This window comes from Lichenostomus cassidix, chromosome 17 (genome assembly GCF_008360975.1).
Source record: "Lichenostomus cassidix isolate B80296 chromosome 17, HeHo_3.0, whole genome shotgun sequence".
Lineage (NCBI taxonomy): Eukaryota > Metazoa > Chordata > Aves > Passeriformes > Meliphagidae > Lichenostomus > Lichenostomus cassidix.
This window is the reverse complement of record NC_139497.1, coordinates 6,786,706-6,808,348: the sequence shown is the minus strand read 5'-3', so window position 1 is coordinate 6,808,348 and position 21,643 is coordinate 6,786,706. Positions and strand designations below refer to the sequence as shown.

The following is a 21,643-nucleotide window of genomic DNA, read 5'->3' as shown; positions in this document are numbered from 1 at the left end:
GTCCCTGGCTGGGGCCTGGCTGTCCCTCAGCACTGCCTGGACACAGCTCTGCCAGCCAAGCAGAGAGGGGAGAAGGATTAAGGGAATGGAGAAGTTCAGATAATCACTTTGACAAGTGCTAACACAGGAAGGAGAAACCATGACAAACTCCAGGATAATTTCTGCCTCTGGGCAGAGGCTGGAAGGTCCTCAGTGATGTCAGAGGAGAGTTTCTAATGGCATCCAGTGTTTGTCATCCCTTTCAGTCTCCCACACAAGCCCGTGCCTGCTGACACTGAACCTACATCCGAGCTCTGCTGTTCCAAATTGGGAAGGTGTTGGCTGGGGAAGGGGAGGATGTACTGAGTCATGGTCCCCATGCTGCAGCCCTAACTTGTGGGGCTCACTGATGGGAACAAAAACGAGCTACCACCCACAAAAGCCTTGTGACAGAGGCTGTGGAGTCATAGCTCAGGCCCATCAGTGAGGTTGGTGGGGTGTGAAACACCTCACAGCCTCCCTGTTCCCTGGAACTGAAACCTGGCCATGAGAGATTGGAACTGAGCCCAGTGGAAACAGGGATGGCTGTCTGAATCACTGGGGTGAACCTCCAGAGTCACTCAGAAATGCAATTTTGTGCTTCTGCACACAAGGCCCAGCAAATTCAGTGGCTGCTGTTTTGATGGACAAGCAGCTGGGTAAGTCTCTGGTAACAGCAAGTCCCTCTTGGGGCTGAAATTTGGGACTGGGAAATGTAGAAAAGACCTGCTGCTTCTCCTCGTGGAAGAGAAATAGGATAAAGGCAAGAGAAAGAGGAGGTGAGGTAGGAGAGAGGAAGATGCATTGGAGAACATCAGCAGAAAGAGCTCTTAAAGCATCAGCAATACTCACAGAAAAGGGAAGCACCCAGGGGAGCAGAGTGTGAGTGTGGAGCTGGGAGAAATGTTATGGAAGGAAGATATTAAGGCGAAGCAGCTGATATTTGAAATGTTATTTGAAGGGAAGTTTTAATCTGATAGGGCACAGATGGAATTAATGGGTTTTCAATGAGCTGCAAAGCGCTTCAGGACAGCTCTGGGAACAAAGAGAAACTTCTGCTGCTGGAGGTCAGCAGTGCACCCCCAGCACAGAGCAAGTCACCAGAGCAGGAATAAAAAAGGAATTGAGAAATCAACTCCTGAGTCAATTCCTCAGAGATAACGGAGAATTTTAAAAACAAAACAAAAAAAAAAACCTGTACCTCCCATATCTGCTTTCATTTTAATTACCCCAGAGTTCAGTTTGGATGGCTGGAATGAGGGATGGGGAGGTGAGAGAAGAAAAGCAGGTGTCAGTGAGGCATCTTCCCTGTCCTTCAGAAGAGGAAGGGCTGTGCCAGGCAGGGTCCTGCATTTGTGCACAGGCAGGAGAGTGGGAGGGATTGGCTGGGCTGCCAGGAGGAGCAGTGATTTGGGAAAAACGAGTCACAGTGCAAAGCCTGCCTGGCAAAACTGGCTGAGAAGCATCCACTGTGGTGCCTGCTTGGCTCAGCAGGAGCTATGCAAAGCAGGAAGCCTCATTTCTTTATTTCGGCTGTTAAAGAGCAATGGTTGGGGAAAGAGAAAGAGAGAACAGAGCAGGGAAAGGGAAGAAAGGAAAATGGTGCTCACGTGACAGATCAGGAAGATCCTTATTCAAATAAACACCAATGTCTTGAATATGTGCAAAACTCCTTCAGCCATCTACAAACCTTATCAGGCCTGTAGCTCCCCTTTTCTTTTTTTTTTTTCTTTTTTTTTTTTTTTTTCCTATTTTTTCCCCTTATCTGCTTTATTCCCCTTCTTTTCTTTTCCCTGTTCAATTCCTTTTATGTGATCAGAGGCTGCAGGTCTCTTGTGTTTCCCAGAATCCTGGTTAAGACCTTGTTGGCGTCTGGAAGGCAGAGAATGGCAGGGGTCAGGAAGGCAATGAAACAGCAAAGTTGAATCATTCCTGTTATTTGAGTCTTTCTGGGAAATGCAGACCATTGGAGTTTGTATTTCTAGCTTTGTTTTTTTCTTTTTATACCCCTGAAATTTGCTTTCACTCAGGGAAATAGAGCTTGGGTCAAAACACTGCGAAGAAAGTGATCACATTTTTTGTTTCTGTTTTTTGGACTCAGCTGGATGGAATCAGAGCCTCTAAGAAGTTCCTGGTGAACAGAGAAGCTGCAGCATGAGGTCCAAGACTTGAAAATAAAAACCCAACAGGGAAAAAGTTGTATTAGAAAAGCCCAAACAATAAGATCTTCAACTGGTACTTGCAATCAGCCATGGACAGAAATGCATCCAAAGTCAGGCGTCCTTATTTCTTAATTTTTTCTTCTCATATCAATGCCATCAGTAGTTATTGTTTAGAGCCAATTTTCCAGAGCAATGTCTCTCAGCAGCAGGTTGAATTCTTCATTACATCTGTTTCAGTATCAAACCATCCCAAGAACCCTTCTGAGACTGCGTTTCTCCCAGTGCATTATGGAAATGCAGAGCACCTTTTAATCAGGAGGGACATCTCTATTTAGTCTGCAGACTTCAAAATTCCTTCTGTTCAAAATGCTGTGTTGCTACCTGAGTGAAACCAGAGATAAAACTCCAGCTGATATCACGATTTCAGGAGTCGGCAGATAATTAATTTCTAAAACTTGGGACTGAGTAATGCATTTCCTCTGTGGTTTGATTTTTTTTATCCATTTTCTTATAGACTGAGCTTCACCCCCACCGCTTAACAAATCAAAGTCACGTATTTCTGGGAGAGGGTGGTGTCAGGACTAAAATACTCTGGTGGGACACCCTTGGGGACCTCTGGCTCCTCTGCAGTCTCCTGCTGTGGTCAGTATTTTTAGGATATTCTCATTCTGTGGGTCTAGAATTAGGAAGCCAAGATCCACAGAAGTTCAGTGGAAGGTCCAGAGGGTTTTTCAGTGTCCTGTCCTTGGCAGCTGAAGTTTTGGAGAAGGACCACAACCTCTCAATGCTGCCTCGTCCAAATGAGGCATTTCTCACATTGTCATTTCTGCCTAAAATAACAAATAGACAGTGGGGATGATCCAGTGACTCAACCATCAGCATCCACTGCAGTCACCCAAGATATCTGCATCCTTCAGCACCCATAAAAATGCCGACCACTCCACAGGGCAGCTGGGAAGCCAAAGAAATGGTCTCTATATTGGAATTCAGTTGTTACATGAGCACTAATTCCAATGTCTCTCTGCTCCTTTGTTCCTCACATGCACAAACCAAACTCCATTACTTCCTACCTCCCCAAATCAGGGTAAATGTTCCTTCAAGGCAGGAAGCTCATCTCTCATTTTGCCCATGTGCAGCACGAGAGGAGCATTTGCGTCAGAGCTGGGCCAAGGCAGTCCCTGGGTGTCAATGGCAGAGACCAATAAGCTCTTATCACATTACAGGAAAACAGAGGAGAAAACAGCAGCTCGAGCTGAGAAGTGGGATTTAGGTTTTCCTGCCCAAACAGAGCACCTGGATTTAATGGCACAGAGCAGGGAAGAGTTCCACGTACATCAGCCCATCAGGAAAAGCTTCTCTCTGCTCCTCTGCTGCTTGTCCCTGTGCCATGAGGGATTGAATTAAGTGATGGAGGAAGGTGGATCTGCTCTGCCGTGCAAAGAGCCAAAAATCAGGTAATAATAGTAACTCCCAGTCCTGAATCTTTTCAGAAAAGCATTTACAAGCAGCTTTCTGGAGCAGTAAAGATTTTTCTCTTTTTCTTCTTCTTTTTTTTCCCCCCTTTTTTCCTTTACTACAGAGAAATCTTTAACAAATAATCATTTTACACTGTACAGTTCATCAATAAAAGCAATAACACCAGGTTATGTAATAAATTAAATATGATGTGTAGTTGAAAGTAATCATGCTTTCAGGCATCAGCTTCTTGTCACATTAAGGGCTCTGGCAAACAGGTTTAATATTCGTGGAATGAACAGAATTATTGACAAGCAGAGGAGGAACTAGACAGCAAGTGAGCATCATATTAATTTTTCAAAGCTCGATATTGCTTTTCCTGCTGACAGGGCAACAAACTTGCCAGGCTGGCTTTTGCTGAAGAGAGGTTTGGTAGTGGTGGCTTGTTTCTCCTTGATCTTGGTTTTCTGCCATTCTGTCAAGTTAGAAGGGAGAAGGGAAGAGGGAGACAAATTGTGGTGGCTCAGAGGTAAAAGTGGTTTTATCTTTGGGTTTATTCTGGGTAACTCAATCTAAGGTTAATTCAGATTAACTCCAGTTCTACCTTTCGCTGTATCAATGGAGATTTTTCATTATTTCAAAAAATAGTCCATAATTCCCATCGCACTTCTAGAATACACAAGGATTTAGGTACTGCTGTTTGGCTGAGAGAGTCTGGTGATTGAAATACTGGAGATCCTTCGGGACAGAGTTTCTCAGTATGGACAATTAAATCAGAGATGGAGTTACAAAGAGAAGTCAGCTGGGTCATCTGAGCTTCCTGATGCTCGGAACTGCTCCAGGGTCACATAGAAATGGAAATTGAAATGCCACACTTCCTGAGCTCTGAGTACTTCAGTTTCCCAGTGATGAGGGCAGCAAGTGATGACAATTCATGTTTTTACCTAAGCATTCCCAAAGTGCTACAAAAAGAGCTGAAGGGGAAAAAAAACCAAAAACAAGTGTGAATGGCCACTCTGAGGTGTGTGCTTTGTCTGGGGCAAAGCTAAAAACACACACTGACATTTCTCTTGTCTCATATTTGAGCCCAAACCACCCCACCCTCCCTCAGTTTGTCTCATGCAATTTGTCACCCAGGAAGGATTTAAAAAGCCGCTAAATAAAATGTGTGTTTTTCTGTTGCTGGGCTGTGGAGAGACAGAGGTTTCTGTGGCATGGTGGTCAGGGACTGTTCAGGTCACAGGTGTCTGATGGAAATTGTCCTTGGAGATGCTCTTTAAGAGCATCCATGGGACAAACATTCCCAAAGCAGCTCCCTGGGCTGCTTTTTCCATTGTGGATGGGTTGGGATTGAGCTTTTCTGCAGCATTTCTGACACAATGGATGAGATACAATCTTATTAAATGAAATGCAAGGAGCCTTGCAGGGGCAGTTTGGGAATATTCTCCTTTATCCACATCAAGCTGGTCAGCTCCTGTTTTTTGAGCATTTTCCATAACCACAGGAACATGGGGAGGAGAAAAATCGGAAGAAGGTGAGGGCAGATGACAGCTTTGAGGTGGTCAGTGATGCTCCATGGGCTCTGTTCAACCCTTTCTCTCTCCTCTCTCATCCCTGTCTGGAGCTCTGAGGGTGTTTTTGGAGCTGGCAGAGCTGCAATGAGCTGGACAAGCCTTGGATTTTGGCACCACTGTCCTTTGATTGGCCCTAAAGTGTTATTTTAGAAGGGGATGGTTTTTCAGAGCCCATCAATTAACAGCCAGGTCAGGTTTGCTCATCCCACGGAGCTCCCATGGGCTGACCTTGGCACATGTAGCCAAATTTTCAGTAATGACCTCGTGTCTCTTCAGAAATCCATCACCACTGGAGGTGGCCCTGGCTGTAGCTTCCTTTCAGCTGTGAAATGTGGCAGCTGCTTCCTTCCAAAATACCCCAGCATGACCCAATTTCTCCAAAGAAATGTCAGAGCATGAGAGAGCCAAAGGGGAGTGGGGAGAGAGCTGAGCTCTTCGTCTTGATCAGACCCAGGCCCAGCCTGCCGACACATTCCCATGGGTGGAATCAAACCCAAATTCTGCAAAGATCAGGGATGTATTTTGTGATGAAAGGTGAGGGAATATGTGGGCTCCAGAAAGCTGGAAAAGTGATGGATGTTGTCAGCATTCAGGCTGGTCTGTGTGTTCTTCCTCACTGCTCTCCTGGGATTTGTTTTAAGGATTTTTGTACCTAATTATACCAGAGACTGGAGAGATCCCTGGGGTGGCAGAGTCCAGTAAAAGGTGTAACATGAGTGGGATAACCTCAAGAACAACAGGAGCAAGTTCTCTTTTTCTTATGAACAAGTTTTCTGTTTCAACCCCTTTGTGCAGAAAAGAATCCAGGAGTGTGAGGAGTGAAAGCACCAAAAAATAAATCAACATTTGTCTGGAAGTCTGGGAGAAAGTCGGAGAAGAAGTCACAAGGGAAATGTCAGCACCCTTTGGTAATGAGCTGTTTTACAAAACGTGGAAAATGTTAGAATTTCAGGCCTCAGCTGTGTGCCCTGATGGTGCAGCAGCCACCTAAAAGACCTTGGAAAATGTTGTTAGAGGCAGGGAACAGAATAAACACAGCAGCATGAAAATGTTTTCATCTGAGACAGAACCTGGAAAGTGCTGGAGGGTTGAAGGAGGGAGCCAGGCAAGGACTGCAGCATCCAGGCTGGGATCTGTGCCCACAAAAAGGACAATTCCTCAGAGCACTGGGAAGGAAATTTCCAGAAAAATCAGAGGGGGAGCTGACTGATGTGTAGAACCTGCAGGGAATCCCAAGGTGGCTTCAAAAGGGCTCAGCACTCGGAATGGGGCTGAAAGAGTCAAAATAGGAGCTCCAGGAAGCATCTTTGTAATCCAGACTGAAATATTAATAATGAGAATTGCAAAATAAGGTTTTTGAATTGCTTTGGGTGAACACCCTGGGCCAAGAAGTGTCTCATTCCCACAAGTGCCAGTGGGACAAAGTCAAAAGAGTGGATTGTCGTGGGTGAAAAATGGAGAATTTTTAAATCTTTTATTTCTTTTTTAAACCAATCTCTTCCGAAGCTGCTGGTTATGCCTGCCTTCCAATCCTGTGAGCTCTGTCTAAGGATTTCACTGTCTTTTCCATGGCAGTTGAGGAAATCCTGCCATTCCCATCACCTGTGGTGCAGAGAGAGGAAGAGAAGCATGCAAAGAGTTATGTGTACAGCTGGCAGGCTCTGAAGTGCAGCTGAGAGTCCCACTAGGTACTTAACCACCTCTAAAAAACTGAGAGCATTTAATTCCCCCAGAAGGCAGTGGAAGATCAAGAATATGAATTTGGGTTCCTGAATCACGGGGCATCCTCTCCATCTAAGATGCCTTTGACTGTGAAAAGATGGGAGTATTTCTTTTCCAGTGACTAGAATTAGAAACAGATTTGTTAAAGGAAAACAAAAAAATTGGTACAATCCTTTGTGTTAAATCTTGCACAAACGATACTCCTGGGCTTCTTCCAGATTTTTCTTATTGTTACAATAAACAATATTTGGGTTTATCCTCACACTTTGCCCATTCTATTGAGCCAAGGTGCTATTTTTGAGTTGAAAGCGCATGAACACAAAAAAATGCAAATCCCACATTTCAAAGGCACCTTCCACTTGGAATTGGGATCTATTTTTGTCCCTGTGACTATCTTGCTCAGCTCTAATTGTCATGCCCTGCTCTGAAACCCACAGTACATGCCTCTTGCCAGCGTATTTTTGGATTATTGCTCATTGTGATCAGCCTTTTGTGTTCCTCTTGATTTGGGCCAAATTTTGACATGAGGTGCTGAGTCATGCCCAACATGGATCTTATTTGTGTCTCAAAGAAATCTTCCTTTTCCTATTCCCCTGTACCTGGGCCAGCACCTGGCAGAGTCTTCCCCATTTCCCAGACAGACAAGGGGAAAAAAAAAACACCACCTGGAATACATCAAAGAGCTGAGCAGCTCAAAACAATTCATTTAATTATTATTATGAAATGTCTCAGGGAGTGCCAGCTTGGTATTGTAGTTTCTGTGCTCGTTTGTTCTGTGACAAAACTGAGCACTGGAAAAAAGTCCCAAAGAAAAGAAGAAAGAAAGAAAAGAAAATATTTTTTTAACCAAGGTCTCTGGGCTAGGGGTGAAATATTTAATTTTTGCCCACCAAAAATACAGTCATACCTGAGTGGGGATGCAATTAAAAGAAATTACAGGAGATTATTAATTTTCTGAAGGTAAATTACATATTATAAGCACTTTTAGGGAGTGTTGGAGAGGGAAAAGGGCATTTGATGTAATGGGGTGGAAAATCCAAATAATCCCATCTCTGCTGTAGGACTCTGTTTGCTGGAGTGCTTTCCCCACTTCCCAGACTTCAGCACAGCCCTTGCTCCAGCACTGCTGCAGCTCCCAAGGCTGGGCAAAAAAGTTTCCCACCTGTGAATGGATTTTTTTTTGTCTCCTGCAACTGAGATGATTTTGGGGATCACTTTTTTCCCTTCTCTTTCCATTTCTTATCTGGTCACCACTGAACAGATGTCAGCACCACTGGTGTTTTCTCAAGAGGAAGGAAGTATTTTAATCAGGGAATGCAGAAAAAAAAATGCAATATTGGGAATGGAATCTTCAACAGTCTCCACATCATCATCCTCCATGTGAGGTGGATTTCTTTTTCTGAATGCCTTCTATGAATGCAAATCCCAGATTTCTAAGGCCTGAATTTTGGGATGCTGAATGCAGAATGTCTGATATTGGTGTTGCTGCTTTTGTTTTGGCTCCTCATCCCAAAAATGGATCCAGAAAAACCCCTGCCCTTCACGCACAGGTGCCCAGGGATAGGTGAAGCAGGCAGGAGCTCCAGCCCTGCTCTCTAACCAGGCTGCCCCTGAATTCGTGCAGAGCAGCTCTGTGCTTGCTGCTGGTGCTGAGCAGCTGTTTCACAACCTGTTGGGTTATTGGAGTTTTGTTGCCATAATCGCTTGGCTCCCTCAGCGCTGTCACCTGCAGATGAAAATGAAAAGCCTTGAAAAGCAGGTGACAGCAAATCCAGCGTGTCCAGGGATGGGTGTGAGCACAGAGCAGAGCAGGCTGCTGTCAGGAAATTGTTCTACACCCCAGAAATGGAGGGCTTGACACTGGAGAGTGTGTCTGGGAGGGAAGTGGAGAAACACAGCCAAATGTTTTGGGACTGGAGACCAAATCCCTTTGGAAGTGGAAATGGAATTGTTCAGTGGCCAGGGCTGCTGGAACATTGTGTCTGTGCGTGCTGCATGCACAGGGCTTGGAAACACAGAATCCTGGAATTGTTTGGGTTGGAAGGGACATTTAAAGATCATGCAGTCCCAGACACACTTCACTACCCCAGGTTGCTCCAAGCCCTGTCCAGCCTGGCCTTGGACACTTGGCCAGGGATCCAGGGGCAGCACAGCTTCTCTGGACACCCTGTGCCTCCCCATCCTCACTGTAAAAATGTCCTTTGGGCTAAAGAGCAGCAATTTGCCTGCAGTTCTCAGCCTGGCTGTGCAGGAGGTCTGTGGAAGAAGGAGTTGTGATGGAGGATAGAAGAAACCAAAATTACAGGGCAAACCCTCCCAGCCATGCTGAGGGGCAGATTTATGAAGATACCCCCAGCTACAGCCACAGCAGCCTCTTGGATGGTTCCTGACATTATCAGAGATCCCAGCACTTGGTGTTATCACAGATCCCAGGGCAGTTTCCACACTTTTTATGTCATTTTCATTTATGTCATTTATGTCATTTTGTTTACTATTGGAGCAGAGCTGCTCTTGGTTTCCATCACAGAGGAGGAGAGGAAGGGACAGTCACAGGAGGGCTGTCCAGGGGCACTCAGGTGGTGGTCAATCCCATATTTCCATCCAGCTGAGGATCTGTGTCTTTGGCTGCATCACTGACCAGAATGGAGTTAATCTTGATTTACACAGGAGATGGGAAGGGGAGAATTGAGCACAGCAAGCTGAATCCTAGAATAGAAAAAGGCCACTGGAAAGGGAAGCAGAGTGCAAGGAGGAAAAGCTAACACCATGGCCTCTGTGATTCTGTCTTTGCAGGTCCCTCAGGCAACATAACCATAAACAGTCTCTTCAAAAAATGTGAACACTGTGCTCCTTTCTGACAGTTTTTTCCCCCAGTTTCCTCCTGCCTTTACAAGTAGCTGAGGAAAATAAATATTTAATGACAGGTTTTGATATTTTAATGTAGGTTCTTGGTTAAAACACCACAAATCTCTCTGTGAAAGGGCAACAATAGAAATATAAAGGGATGAACGATGCAGCAAGTGAGAAGTTGGTTGGAAAGGGAAGGGAAGTGGAAAGAGGCAAAGCTGCAGAGCACGTGGAGTGTCTTCAGGAGGAAATAACCACTGACTCATTTGCAGAGTTTGCTGGGGAGGAAAGACCGGGACAGTTTGGTGTTTCACCTTTCACCTTTCTGTGAGAGCAGAGCAGAGCAGAGCTTCCTCCTCCATGATTGTTGGGATGTGTTCCTCTGACAGGATCCCTTTCAGTGAAGAAATTCTTCCTGATATCCAGGAAATGTGGCACTGCGTGGTCTCTGTGCAGGGACAACCTGGGAATGAGATCTTGGCCTGGTAGCTGCAGTGAATATTTTATGCTGCTCTCCCTCCCTTCCCTGTTGGATCTCAGCAGCAGTCTCCAGCCAACATAATTCTTTGTGAGTTACTTTCGTTAGCAAAACCTTTCACCCCATGAAGATGTTCTACTTAATTAGTAAAAGTTCAATTTTTTTGTCACCGACAGAGCCCCATATATCAGCATGTCTGGAGAGTCATTAGCTGGAAAATTAATCAGGGTGGGTAACAGCTGAATAGAGTCAGAGCCCTTTGTGTTCCTTCCCACATCTCTGCCTCCAGTGTGAGAACTTTTTCAAGAAGAGGGATCCAAAAACCATCTCTGAATACCCAAGAGACCAATTTCTAGGGAGCAGTGGAGTCAAGGGTGTCCCTGAGCCTGAAACAGAGGGGGAAGTCAGGGAAAGGATGGGAAACCAGAACCAGCTTTGATCCACCTTGGTCAGGAGCTCCAGCTGAGGACTCCAAAATGATGGAGGGCTGAGGTTTTCCTTTCCCCTGCCTCTGGGAACACATCAAACCAAGGTTTTCCTTTCCCCTGCCTCTGGGAACACATCAAACCAAGGTGCTTTTGCCTTGCCCTGTGTTTCCATCGTGCAGGATTGCTGCCAGCAGAGTTTGCTACAACCCATCACTGCTCAGTCTCGGATTCCTTCCCCCCTGTGCACTTATTTCTGCTTAGGAAATCTCTGCTTTAAGTGTCCACTGCAATTTCCTACAACGTCACCTTTCTTCAAGTGGGTTGACAGCCACAAGGAGTCCAAATCAACCAATGATTCAGCATGGATTTGCGAGTCAGCTTCTTCTTGGTATTTTTTTCCTCTTTTTACCAGTTTATTCCCTGGCTATGGAGCCCTGGGCTTTTCTCCTGGCAGCTGGAGCCCATCCATAACTTCCCATGGGTGGGGAATGTTGCACCAAGTCGTGCTGAGGGTGTTGGATGCTTTGCAGGAATCTTGGGGTGGGTATATTAGTCTAAGAGACTCTAAGAATAATGAAATCCAGAGTTGTTCCTATCTCCTGAGCACAGGACACTGTGCATCTGTCAGTCTCACACCACTTTTTTCTGCTCTGCACTTCTTAAAATCAACAGGGAAGCACTGGTAGCAAGTTGTGATGAAAAACACTGATAATGCTTTATTTACTTTCTGTTGTTGCTATTACTGTTGTTGTTTTTAGGAGAGGGACCACAATAGCTGTCTTTACAGTCTGATTGATAGCAAAGAGACATAATTGTGGATAATACAAATTACTACAATTTTGCTTAAAAGTTTGCATAACTGATTGTCAGACCTTGTCAAAACTGAACTCCTCTTGTAATTTTGCTGCAGAACAAGACCAGACAGCAGGGGAGGAATGAAATATTTTGCCTGGACAAAGATATGTCTTCACACTTTGCAATTTCCCTCCTCAGCAAGTGTCTGAGGAGCTGCTGTCCTGGGAAGGACTTCTGGGCTCTGCTCTGCCTCCAGGATTTGCCAATCCTTTTTCACCTCTGCTGATGCTCACAACAAAACCATTGTTTTAGAGTTTTCTTTGACTAAAAAAGTGGCTCGGAGTCCCCAGCTCCGCCCTCACACTCCTGTCAGGTGTAGCTAAGTGTCTTCCCAACTGGAAAGTGATTTCCCTGCCACATCCCAGCTGGAATCACAAACACCAAGGCCTTGTCCCCAAGAATGAGGCATGTGTGTCTCAGCAAACAGTTCTGTCCTTGGTGTCTGATTGATTGATAAAGCTTGTTTGCAGTGTGTTTGTGAAGGGATAAAGGAGGAAAAAATGGAGCCTCATGCCTCAAAACTCCTTGATTCCTTGCAGTGGGACATCCTTTGGGAGCAGCGTCTCTGCAGAGCTGCTCTTGTGCATTTTTGGGCAAAGCAAGGGGGTAAAACACCCCTTAAAAGAGGGTAAAGCACCCAAACCAATAGAGATTATCAATTTAGAATGTCCAATATTCACCCAAACCAACAAAGATTATCCATTTCCCTCTCCCCTCAGTCATTCCTTCTGAAAGCAGAAGGGAAGCAGAATTTCTCTTTGGCTCAATTGAAAAGTTTTGTTTTCCATTAAGCATAGAGTTCTTTTTATCCTTGGGAATCCTTAAGCTCAAGACAAATACAATTTGGATAACAGCAAAACCCTGTTTTCTCTTGAAGAGACTCTTCATTTCTAAAATGCCAAAATGGGATATTATCTGTCTTATTTGCTCTTGTTTCCAGATTAGCTATTTGAGGGAGTCAAAACAAATTTGTGAAAATCTCCCTGCGCCCTGAAATTACTTTTTCAGCAAACAAAAAATTGACCTCTAACATTATACCCAGCTATAGTTACAAAGATTGGTTTCAGGCTTTTCCTAAGCACGTTTCCCTCCTCAGCTTTTATTAGCAAGGACTGAAAAGCTCAGTTTCCAAACAAAATGGGCTTTCAGGCCACACATGGTCTGTAGTGTGGGAGAGCTGTTGGAATGCTGCTGATCTCACACATGCAGGCAGAAAATGCCCCAATCCCCCATCAAGATCCCATCTTTAAAGCACTTAACCATGGGCCATTAGCACTTTAAATGTGGTGCAGATCATCAGGGCTGATTTAGGCAGAAGAATGAAATGGTATTGATTCAGGATTATGGCCAGGTAAAGACACCATCATGCTGTTTGTTTTGTGCTTGATGTTCATTAAATGAACTAATTTATGGATGGGATTAGTGTGATCTATAGAACAGAGGCCAGGAATGAAAGCAGCACCCTGAACTGCATGAGCTGGAGACTGGATTAGGATTCAGGGGAAGAAAAGGAAAGGAAATATAGAGACCCAATGTCCACTGGCCCGAATTCTACTGCAGTGAGGAAAAGAAGAGCTCTTCCAAGCTCTGTCCTATCTGGACTTCTGCTGCTTTGCACTGAATTCACCTGAGCTTAAATACACAACCTCACACTGCTGGTTTGGGTTTGGATAGATCAGGGGAAGGTTCAGGTACAGAGCTGTAAATTGCTTCTCCCTGCACCCATAAATTAGCCCCAAATATCCCCAGTGCTCCTGTTTCTCTCCTCTAGAACATCAACAGCTTTCCCCCAAAGGTGCCCTGCTGCCATTTGGCACTTGGGGTAGTCACGAATTTTCTCCCCTGCCAACCCAAATTTAGCAATTGGTTTGATACTTACTTGGGGAGCCGATGAGAACATTTTTTAAATTACTTCATCTCAGTGGAAAAAAACCCAGTGAGTTCTGCATGTAAGTATCCACAAGACACAGTAAATGGATTTCCACATCCTCTTCCCTTCTCCCACCCTCAGCACTGCTCCTGGGCAGGAGAAACCTTCAGTGCTGCTGTGAGTAGATCCTGACAGCCTAAGAGACCCTGAGCGCTTAAAAATCATCCTGTGCCTCAGGAGACACATTTCCAGCACCTCTTCCAGAGGTATGAGGTGCTGGGATAACACCTGTGAGGAAAGCAAAGGCTCTCCATCCACCTTCCTCTTGTCTGAAACTGAGAGAGGAGTGAGCTGGTGTCCTCAAGAGGCTTGGAAAACAAATCACTTTTGTGTTTGTTAAGTGCTGAACTTCACACGCTGCAAGACAGGCAGGCAACCTGCTCAGCTAATTAAGATCCAGGGGAGGAAGCAAAATGGGTGCTAGTGAAACCTCCCCAGGAAGGCTGGAATAACTCCCCAGTTGTTAAACTCCTTTAAGCCAAAGAAATGCCAGCAAAGTCCCTTTTCCCCCACCTCACAGCCCAGCATCACGCAGATATCTCAGAGAGGGGAATCAGGTTTTCCCCAGGGTTTTGCAGCTTCATTGCAGCATCTGCCCCAGGCACAGAGCACCCAGGCAATTTGATCCAATTTGTCAGCAAGAGGCATCACACTCCTCCATGGTGTCTTTAGTCTCCCAAGTTCCAGGATGAAAAAACCTCTGAGTGCAATTCCAGAGCAAAAATGGCTCCAAGGCACCCAGGTTAGACGGATGTGCTTTAAAAGCATCTGTTAACTGTACTTCTTTTCAGACAGAAAAATTACTTCACACGCTGTCTGCAATCCCCATTTCTAGGACTTCAGTACTTTGGTGGATGGATGGAAGGAAGGAAGCCTGGAGCATGCGGAGGGGAAGCTACTGATGAGCATATTTTGCAGTAATCACTAGATTTCCTCTCAGCCTCTTCCCCACAGGCTGATGTCTGTGGATGGGCTGGGCTTGGGGTTTCCAAAGCACCACTCACCCCCTGCTTGTTCACAAAACACAGCCCAGCACTCCTGGGAGGATCTTTTTCTGCTGCACTGACCCCAGAAGGCTCTGCAGACTCACACTTGCCTGGTGGGTTCCCATCCCAGCTTTAGTTTTCAGCTGGCTCTTCCTGTTTTGTGGTGGGAGCACTCCCAGGGAGCAGGGGAGCACAGCTGGCCAGCAGCTCTCCATCTGAGAGGCACAAACGGGCATGGAGAGGAGCTGGGATGGTGCTGGTGATCCTTGAGGGATGAACATTCAGCCCACAGGGAGATGTGAGGAAGCAAATCCTCCACCCCTGGGTGATCTGCTCCCCCAGCTCTCTCAGGAGTCCTGCTCTTCCACAAGCAAACATTTCACTGCCTCTCACCCACCAAGGCTCAGTGGGCATTCACCCTTTCCTGCTACAAATATATTAAATTTTCTCTTGTTCCTGGTTCCAAACCCCACCAAAAACACGCCCCAAAAGTCCCAACTGCGCTCTTCATCTTTCTTCACTACTGCCACTCCTTTTCCCATTCCTCCTCATTATGCAAAACCAAAAGCAAATATATAAACCCCAACTTAATTGTACACACGCATGTGAGCAGCACAAAGGAGCCATCAACATAACCAGCAAAATGCACTAAATCCAGCAATCTCTCCCACGGCCCTGCATGGCATGTGATGTTGGAACAGACATGAGTTGAGTGATGCTCCAGAGTGGAGCTGTTTCGCCATCTCTCCCTCCCTCCCTCCTCCTCCAAACCCTGCCCACCCTCCTACATGGCTCTCCCTGGCATCCCAGGGCTGTTTCCCTGTCCCTCTGCCCCCTCAGCTGCCCAGGATGCTGGGGATGGAGGGGACACCTCCTGCCAGTTGGCTGGAGGGGACAATGGGGGCTGAACTGTTGCCACTGGAGATGGCAGCAGATGCTTCCTGGTGGAGGCAATGCTGGCTAATTCAGGGCTCTGTGGTTTGAGACAGGATCCCAATTATTTCCAATTAGGAGATTGCAGTGACAGCTGCTCTGAACGGAGCCTTCTCTCCCAGCTGAGAACCTGGGGTTGGATACCTGCATTTCCAGAGCTCAGCCTCGGCTTTATTATATCATCTTTTTCTTCCACCTCGTGTTAAGCCATTCCTCTCTCCCACACAATGCCACTTCTCATGAGGAATTTGGCAGTGGAAACGTCCTTATCTCTCCCTCACCAAAATCCATCCATTTTCTCCTTTCTATATGCAGAATTTAATTTTCCTGTTGTGCTGTCCAGCTCTGCCTCTTCCCAGTTCCCCCATTACTTCTGCCTGCCCTGTGATGTATGGGCCTTGTCAGCCACTTTTGGCCTGACCCAGGCAGCCAAAATCAGAGGAAAACCTGGTTTTATTTTGCCTGGGGAGAATTCATCACAGAAAGTGTCTCATTTAGGGAAATTAAGGATGAAGGAAAGGGAGAGCTGGAAATTTATTCTGGTTTAGTGTTAAAAATATATCTATCTACTGCTGTGTTAAAGGCTGATATTTTCTTTCCACTTTTCTTTCTCTCTTGTCCAAGCATATCACACAGTCCAGAGGCCAATTCAGGAGAAAGGGGCATTGGGCCCCTTGCTGGCTGGAAAATGCTGCCTGTGGTAGAGAGCAAAGAGGATAAGGAGCTGTTGAACAAGAAGACACGTCTCTCTCCGTTCCGTGCCATAACTACTCATCAGAGGCAAATCTAATCCTAAAAATACAAACTAGACAAATCCTTTGGAAGGAGGAAGGGGAATATGCGGGTGCTGGCTTTCGTTATGATTCAGTTAAATCCTTGTTTGTTTGGAGAATGGGCCTCTTGAATCACAGCAGGGCTGAGCAAACCTGGAGGGAAATATGGGGAGCGTCCTGCAGAGCTGCTCTCTGCCCTCCCCAAGCACAGGGGCAGGGCTTTCCTGGTCTCCCTTTTCTATCCCCCTGCCCCAGATGCAGTGAAAAGTTCTGTGGTTTCCTCAAGGAGAATTTCCAGGTGTTTTCTCTTGCAGGGGAAGATGTCCCTTGGCTTCCCCAGACCCACCCCAGGTTTGCACCGTGGGCATCAAGGAGCTGTAGAGCAGGTTTGGGGCAGCTTTGAGATCAGAATTTTTTTTCTCTGACAGAGAAAACCCACATCTGGAGGGAAACCAGGATCCCTCTCAAGAAACTCTTGTCCTGGAGGGACAACACCCAGGCTGAGAAAGGGACATCAAGAGGTCCCTTGACACAGGTGATGGAAACAGCAGTGCTGGGCTGGGAACAAACCTCTGCTGTAGTTTTTTTTCTTGATCCCTGCATGGCTGTGGTCTTAATAGTCCTTTTCTTTCTCCCTGGGATTCAAGAGGGAAGATTTTAGTCCAGGAGATTTTTCAGTGGTATTGGGATGAGTGTTGTCTATTAATTCATGTGGAGCTCTTAGGTGCTACAGAAGATAAGTGCCTTGTAAATACAGATAAATAGATCAGATTAGACCTTGACAGTGGTTCATGCAAAAGGCATTTTTATGTGCAAAAAATAATAACATTGTGGAGAAACAGCTATTATTTGAAACCTTGGGCTAGAGCTTCCATAATTGATATTGTTGGGGGAAAGATGAAGCTAATGGAGAAGAGCTGCAGTGATTGCCCTTCTGTCATTGACTAATTCTTCCAGCAACCAAAGCCACATTAGCAGCTCCCATTTAGACCTCAAAGCAAGTGGTCACATTTTTCAAGAGAGCACAGCTCAGTGAGCACCAAGTCCTTTCAGAGCTCTCCTTGCCAGGGCTGTAATGGCAGGGATGAGGGATTTGGAAAATCTGTCCTCTCCTTTTCATCCTGAACACTTGGAAATCTCAACCACAGCATGGAGAGAGGCACGAAAAATATCACTGCCCAAGGATCTGGATTTATCCATGTCCCTGATGGAAATCTCCTCCTCAGAAATTTCAGAGGCAGTGGAAGGAGAAGATTTTGGGTTTGGTGATTCTCAGCTCAGCAAGGATTGGTCACAACTTGAGTTTAACCCATTCAGGCACAAGATCCCATCACATGGGTGGTTCCCCCAGTTGTGTAGGTTCACATCTTTCTAAGCTACAAAAGAAGGGAGATCCTGGATCTCAGTTTATCCACACAAAAATAAGAGAGAGAAAGGCAGAAAATAAACACCTGAGTGATCCTGGGCATCCTGAAGCAAACAGCAGTTTTGTTCCTCCAACAAGTTACAATGAAGTGCCAACATTGCTCCCTCAGCCCCATCGCATTAGCTACAAAACACAAGTGCTTAAAAGCCAAGGGATAAATAATTAACAGCATCATAAATCTTTTATTCCCTACATAAAACATATAAAGGGTGAAATCCTGACCCATCCCAAGGCAATGTCAAAGTTCTTCTTGACTTTAGGTGAACTTGGGTTTTACCTAAATTGTTTTGGCAAACACAGTGAAATGTGTGTTGTGAGATTGTTCCACAGTTTTAATTCTGACCCAAGAGAGATCATTTTCTATCATCACTCCTTGAATTTAAACAGAAAACAAACCCTTTAAAAAAAAAAAAAGTGAAACACACCTACAAAATGAATGTTGATTGGAAGACAAACGCTATTATGGAAATCTTCTCTCTCTTTTTTTTTTTTTTTTAAATATAAAAATGGGCACATTTTCACCTATTGCAAATGCAATATCACTCACCAGTAATGGCACTTAGAAATACTCCAACTAACTAATGGTATTTGCCACCTAAGAATATTGCTTCAAAGAAAATGTTTGTACACCAACTTCAATAAGATAAAAATGCCACATGAAAGAGGGGAAAAAAAGCCCCAAACAAACAATCCACAGGTTAAGCACGAGGTTGTTTTTTTCAAAATAAAAAGTGCACTCCTTTATACTCTGCTTAAAATCATGTATTTATTATGTGGGCAGTGTAAGGTTTCAGGAGTCCTTAATCATCCATTTCCCTGCTTTGAAGTGTGAGGGCTTTGCAAACGATGCGGTAAGTAAGTACATTGTTGTCACGTAGCAACCTTCGCTCGTCTCTGAAGTGAGTTGTTTGTTTCTATAATAAATGAGACACTCGGATGCCATGGAGATGAGCAGAGACCTTGCCTGCTTTGCCAGGGTCCATCCCGGCGATGGGATATTGCTTGGAGGGGTGAGGTCCTCACAGAGGAGCAGCTCTTCACTCCTGGCTGGGTTTGTGCTGCTCTGAGGACAAGACTCATCCTCCTTTCTGGCAGAAAACCTGGAATTTTGGCTTAGCCATGGTCACCTCTCCAATATCCAGGACACGGTGGGTTTGCAGGCAGCTCTCATGCTTTAGTTGCTATCATCAGCCTTCAGTGAGAAACTTTCCACTCAGCTCCACACTCCATAAACAGCAGGTTTTCATCTCCAGGCAGCTCTGCTAGAAGCACACTGGGCCTCTTCTTGGCCCCTAATTGCTCCTTTATGCCCTTTTCTGGTGAAACATGGCTCTGGAGCCAGTGTGAGCAGCTGGTGGAGGATTGCTGGCCTCTGGGAAGCCTGTTGTGATAAAGAAGCTCCACGATGGTTCCTGCAGATGGGAACTGATGCCACACCTTGAGGGAAAAAGGGGAGAAGACAAATAGCATGGCTGAGATAGAATTCCCTCCCTCAGGCCCGGGCTTCTGCTTTTTGGGAATAAATTAAAGCACAAGGGTTAATATCAAATGTCAAAACAGATTTTAGACAACTCTGTTCTCTTCTAAAACTGTATTTAATTGTACAAGACTCCAGTAAATCCCTGGACACTGTTAATCTGCTAGACCTCACCTGATTTTTCCAAATCTTCTCCTCCCTCACTTCTCTCCTGTATTTGCCAACTTTCACACAATCTGCTTGCATGGCTGTTACAGCTTCTCGAGTTTAAATTAATCTTTTAAAGAAGGATGAACCACACGAACTTTCCTTTGGTTTTAGAAATCACATCCATATTCATAATCCACTAATCATGTTTGATAAATCAGAATTCATTGCGAAACACACTAACCCTTCATGTTGCTTCACTTTTTAATCTCGCAGGGAAAGCAATCATCTCTGCCAGGGGGCTGGGCTGGGCTGCCTCGGGTGTCTGCTTGAGTCAGCTGCCTTGTTTGTACAATACAGCTTGTGCTCCTGCATCTGAGCTATCATCTGAAAACCTAATTAAGTCTTCAGCACTTCAGGAGCGAGAGGAATCTTCACAGTGTGAATCAAACGCTGTCTGTTCAGCGATGCTGGCCTGAGCCTGCAGCTCGGAGCTTTCTTCTCATTCCAGTGGTGTAACCACACTGGAACCTCGGGATGCTTTGCTTCCAGGTCAGGAACTGCACCTGCAGGGGAAGTATGAGCAGGGGGATGTCGGTAGGGATCAGCAGGGTCTGTTCTGGTGCAGTGGCTGGTTTAAGCAGGTGCAGAGTGGGGGTAAGAGTGAGGAGATGGTATTTCTGCCCCTTGGTTATTTGGACAGGAATGTGCATGTTTGGGTGTTTTCTAACTGTTTGCAAAATGAGATTTTTTGGCGACACCTAGATAAGTGCAAGATTAGCTCCATCACCTTTTTTCTCTCTCCCCATCAGTCCATTAATCCCAATCTTTGCTTTAGGGAGGAGTTTTCACAGAGTCCAGCTCCTCTTCTCTGCTCTGTCTGCTTCTCCTGCTGCCAGCTCCAAGGTGATCCCTTCTTCCCCCAGGCTGAGGCAGGAGACAAGCAGCCCTCAGTGGGGGAAGGACAGTGACAAAGTGAAGCTCTCTGGACCACAAACCTCCTCCTGGGGATGATGTCAAGGTGCTGGCTCCATTCCATACACTGGAGCTGCTCTGCTTTCCCACAGTCCCAAGTTTTGGGCTCCCCTGCCTTCCCAAAGAAATATAGCTGTTATTTGCTGAAGCAGATTCTAAGCCTGCCACACTTAATAATTCAGTGGTGAACTTTCGAGCTGTGTGCAGGTTGAAAAATAACTTGCTTTGGTAAGTACAAAATCTCCATTTCTGCTGCCTCCGCTTCTCCTTCCCTCCTCCTGCTGCCCATGGCCCTGGCAGCCCCTGCAATCCAAACACTCCCCATTATTACATGTTGGAGCAAAAAGGATAGGCAGGAGGGGGAGAAGAAATTCATTTCCTCTCTGTGGGATGTTTATTGTTTTTTCCTGCTCTCAGCCATCCAAGGTCTCTGTCGTTTCAGGTGATGTTTTATAATGGGAATGGTTCTTGTGGCCACCAATGAGTTCATCTGCAGAGAACGTGGAGCCTGGAGATTTAAATTGATCCCTCCCTGCCATGGCTGTAATTGGGACTCCTGGGAGAGGAGACCCTGACAAGTGACACAAACAGCCCCTGCCAGACCCTTCTCAAGGCTTGCAGCAGCAGGAGCTCCAGGAGGACTCCCATGATCAAATTACCCTTAAACAAATGCTCCAGCCTGCAGTAACTAAGGATGTCACTGCTGAAGGTCAACAAGGTGCTTGTGGAACTTGATTATTGGGTTTAGTTCCCGTTGCCTGCTCCCAGTCAAAGAGCAGGAGCTGCAGCACTGGCAAAACAGAACTGGAAGAAGCTGCAAAACTAATTAAAACTCGTTACTCCAATTGTCTAGGAACACATTTATTTAGGCCTTCCCTACCCCTCTAGCTATGCAGGCATAATTACACCAGCACTGTTTCCTTGAATATAAATGAATAATAAAAAGTACACACGTTTTCTCTCCTGCGAACTGAAATTTGGCGATGTCTGTGATATTCATTTGGGGAGTTGATAAAAACATTTTGAAGATGTCAGCATCTCAATGGAAAAGAGAAAGTTAAGAAAGATTGATGGGCAGCTAGATATGGGTATGCAGATAAATCCATAGATATAGATGTATAAAAATGATTTACAGTTTCCTTCCCTTCTCCCACCCTTTTGCAGTACGCTTTTTAGGGAAATCACGTATTGTATAAATATATGTAATTTCCATGGAGGAGGAAAAATAATTAATACTGATGTGTCAGCTGCCAGAGAATGTATTTCAGGTGCTGCACTGCTTTAACTGTTGGTTAAAAGAGGAAAAGTCCCCATCACTGAGCCACAGATTGTGCTGGTGTAAAAATTCTGTATTGACCTTGTACCAAACACAGATAGTTCCTTCTGGTAAAAACAGTAGGACAAAAATTCCAGATGTAATGCAAAAATCATGGGATGAAATTCTCAGACTGGATTAT

At 45.4% G+C, this 21,643-nt stretch overlaps 1 long non-coding RNA gene across 1 annotated transcript; it reads left to right on the top strand.

Annotated features, from left to right (window-relative positions):
• Positions 1-285: 285 nt before the first annotated feature.
• LOC146429967 (uncharacterized) lies at positions 286-2,498 on the top strand. Its single transcript, XR_014855419.1, has 3 exons — positions 286-677; positions 2,120-2,290; positions 2,418-2,498. It is a non-coding gene; the product is annotated as an uncharacterized LOC146429967 (long non-coding RNA).
• The last annotated feature ends 19,145 nt before the right edge of the window (positions 2,499-21,643 follow it).